We start from the raw sequence: 4,078 nt of genomic DNA on the forward strand, positions 1-4,078 counted from the left end.
AACGACCGTTGGCAAGGTTATCCTATAGGCTGGACTAGTGGGGTACCGTCAACCTGAGGCTCTGATACCAACTTGTGACGCCCCGGAACCGGTATCATGAGGATTCCAGCGATCCCGCCGAGATCCGCATGATATCAATCCAGAGACGCCCTCCGACACGACGTGCGCGACGAATCACACACGTGATGCCAGAGGAATTAACACGAGCGGTAACATTACAACAGGATTACAATAGAGCCCACAAGATACATATATTACAACAACGACTCCAACGAGTCAAGATACAAATATACAATACAAAGATCCAAATCATACAAAAGATCGAATACGTCCGAGTACGGACAAGATACAAATTGGACTAAGAGTCCTGAAGATAACCAGTGGCGTCCATAACCCTGCCCAGGCCAAGCCGGAAGGGTAACCTTGCTAACGTCATCATCTCGTACCTGTCAAAGTCGGGCCATCGGTTGCCGACAAAAGGGGGAGGAGACAAAAAGAAAGGAAGGCGAGGGTAAGTACCAAGGAACGAACTCCGGCACGTACTTAGCGAGACTAGAAATGGCTATGCTCGCCGGGCGAGTATATATATATATATATATCGCCGGGGGCTATATGGTAGGTTTAGCGGCAGCATAACTATAACCAATAGAGACACGCTACAACATCCGTCTATCAGATAAGATAAGAGAGCGCACAAGGTAATAGATAAATACTACACAAACATAACCCAGCCAATGCGATCCCCCTTCGCCAAGAGGTATTGCAAAGGCACACACACTTTTGAAAGAGTTTTATTAGTAAATTATTAACAACAGGAAATAAGGTGTAAGTTGTTCTATGATCAAGCTATACAATTCCAAGTCGTCCATAACTGCGGACACGGCTTATCGATAAGATGTACACCCTGCAGGGGTTGCCCAAATGTAACCATACGCATGCTCGAACCCACTTACTACAGGTGGAGTCTCACAACAAGACCGTTCCCAATGCAAGAGAAAGTTTAATGGGAGCCACCCAACTAAGCTACCCGTGACGAAGTTCGGCCGTACTCCGATACGGACCCAGAGGTTTGCGACGGCTTCCAAGGCGGGCACTAACGACCGGCCAAGGATAAGGAGTCCCGCGTTATGAGTACAGTACAGAATATAAACACCCGAAGGCAACAGGAAGTAAATCGTGCATCGTGCATATGGGCAAATAAAACCAAGGTTGTGGCTCCCAATAAACAGACTCGAGGAAAGGTAGTGGGTGATGGGGATCCCATTCCCCCACGTACGGGTAGAGCGCTCAATCTCGGAACAGATAACAAGAACTCGGGTCCTAGGGGACATTAGCGAGTCAAAGTTCCGATGCTTTCGCAAAGGGCCTCACAGATGCCTCTGCTTACAATTTTAGTTGTTAACAATAAAGTAAAGTGTGATTATCTCCAACAAATAATATAGCATGTAAAAACCTCCCAACAACCCAACATATACCGATAACAGATCGAGATAAACAACAGAGCCTAAACACGCCTACGACTCGCAAGGCTGGCAAACAACAAACAATAGGTAGGGCGAGGAGGTGTATCTCGGACATATAGGTAACAGGTGGATAGGACACGTGACACAACAGAATCGCAACATAAGGATAGCAATAGATCAAAAGAGCATGTAAAAGTAAAATAGGTGAAGGGGTGGGCTCGCCTGTGAAAAGCTGCAGAAGAACTTGTCGTAGCACTCGTCGTACCTCACATCACCACTTCGTGATCCTATCCGGGAAGAAGCAAAATGCTGGAACACACAACGTATGCAAGTCTTACTACTACGGATAAAGAAGATCCAGCATGATCAAGATGATATGCATGACATGGCAGATATGATGCGATGCACTTATCCAATTTAATCGGAGTCGGAACCCCGGACACGCAATTTAGGTTGGAGTTGCATTCCTACCGGTAAATTTAAGTGTTGGTTAGCATGGCAAGGGTGATCTACTTCAAAGTTAAACGGAGCGGGGAGACCTTAGGTGGATATTCGAAATACTCCGCATATATGTTAGGTATACATGCACGTCTATCAACGCGCGACATGATGCGAGATGCAAACAGATGAATGGATGGCTTATTATTGTTCCTTATGTTTTTCTGATCAAAATGGATATAAAGTTGTTTGATTTTGATTTATAAAAGTGCAAAAACAATTGGTTTGAAAAGCATCTGATTGCGTCTGGAAACTGAGTTTGAATTGAGCCGGAAAAATGTTTACACCGTGCTGGAAGATAGCCAGAGGCACAGACAGATGGGTCCACGGCCACGTAGGCGCCGCGTGGCAAGGATGCAAAAAGGTGGTTTTACTGCTCCGTACAGGATTTGAACTCAGGTAGCTTCAGTGTGGAGCAAGGAGCAAACCCATTGGGCTGCTCGATCGGATTTGATATGATACAGGCTTCCGACAACGTAAGGTGTGTAGAGCAGCTGTCTGAATTTTTGAACACTTGAAACTGAAGATTGACACTTGCGATTTCCTGTAGACGCGAATCTGCACAGATTTTAAAGTGTCGCTCGCAACAATTCTGTGCACCGTTTTGAATGAAACAAATGACGTTGAGCAAGATGATTGTGCCACGATTCGAATGGAGGTGGCTTGGGTGGAAACGGTGCACACATGCGACGGGGAGGGTCGCCGGAAAACGGACAGACGAGACAGCGAACTGAAAACTGAAAACTGAAACAGTTTTCTGGTGTCATCTTTGGAAGACGATGGCGTAGCCGATACTGCGCCGTTTGGGATGATTCAAAAACCAGTAGATAGCTGGTGATGTGGTGCATCTAGAGAAACAAGAATCTCGTGCTGATATGGACTGTGCCGGCGAGGATCTGCGTCGAAAGTGGCCACCGTGAAACAGATCAAACTGCACCTTTTCGTTTTTGTTTTCGTTTTCAAATCGATCTCGTTCTCCCGTTCGATGATGCAGATATGTTGAGGCATGCAGGGTAGGGGGAAAAGTGTGGTGCTCACCCAGGGGTGCTGAAGGAGAGGTGGAGGGCCGCCGGCGACGGAGGAGGAGACGGTGGCCGGGGGGTAGACGTTGATGGTGAGGATGGCTCGAGCAGCTGCGGGAGTTGGCGTCCTTGACGTCGTCCAGGATGGAGAGGAGAGGATGGAGGTCCGATTCCACGGATCAGGTGAGCTCGTGGACGAGGTGAAGCAGAACATGGCGGTGATCTTGCTGGTCATGGAGGTGGAGCTTGGCGTCCAAGAAGAGATGGCGAGCGTCGGGCAGAGGAGTGGCGGCGGATGGGAAGGGAAGGGACACAAGGGCTAGGGTTCTTGGAGTCCTGGGTGGGATTAGAAGGGGAGGAAGGCGACGGTGACGTCGACCACGAAAGCTTCACACGCCTCGCGTGAGCAGCGGGGACAAAAGGAGCTCCTCTCCTGGATAGGCAAAGTGGCCGCTGGGTTGGGTTAGACAAACTAGGCAAAACCTCACTCCCAGGCTAGTTAGACTATGTTAGTTAGCTTAGGTTTCATTTTATTTGTTTTGATTTAAAACTTCATTTTAGAATTAAAAGGGAGAGATCATAATTTGAATTTTTTTTTGAAAGTGTCCTTGTAAGTTCTCAAACAAAACAAACTGCCATAGTTTACAGATTTGCTGAAATATATTTGATTTCAAAATAAATAGAAGAGGAGAAATGAGGTTTTATATAACCTTTGATAGAATTTTGGGAAAAAAACATGTTCTGGTTGGACAAGAGCAAAGATTAAGAGAGGGGAGATTAAGATTAGGATTGGAACATCACAAGTGAGAAGGAGAAGAAGATTGAGGGTTGGAGCATGGATTAGAAAAACAAGAGAGAGGGAGAGAGCCAAACAAAAACACAAGAACACTATCTCATGCAATTTTTATAAAACAAAGGTGACGTGATAAGATGCATATGATGCTTATGATGCACAAACAAAAACAACAGGCAAACTAATAGAGGGGTATTATCCTGGGCCGTTACATACGTGCCATACTGCTCGTACACGCCATACTGGGTCTAGACGACGGTGCATCTGGCATGTCGTATTTTCGCGTAACAACGTCGTCATCT

At 46.5% G+C, this 4,078-nt stretch overlaps 1 long non-coding RNA gene across 1 annotated transcript; it reads right to left on the minus strand.

The window, feature by feature from the left end:
* Positions 1 to 234: 234 nt before the first annotated feature.
* LOC139835247 (uncharacterized) lies at positions 235 to 1,891 on the minus strand. Its single transcript, XR_011751029.1, has 2 exons — positions 1,686 to 1,891; positions 235 to 446 (listed from the first exon to the last, which is right to left on the minus strand). It is a non-coding gene; the product is annotated as an uncharacterized lncRNA (long non-coding RNA).
* Between the last annotated feature and the right edge of the window lie 2,187 nt (positions 1,892 to 4,078).

This window comes from Lolium perenne, chromosome 2 (genome assembly GCF_019359855.2).
Source record: "Lolium perenne isolate Kyuss_39 chromosome 2, Kyuss_2.0, whole genome shotgun sequence".
NCBI classification, from domain to species: Eukaryota; Viridiplantae; Streptophyta; class Magnoliopsida; order Poales; family Poaceae; genus Lolium; species Lolium perenne.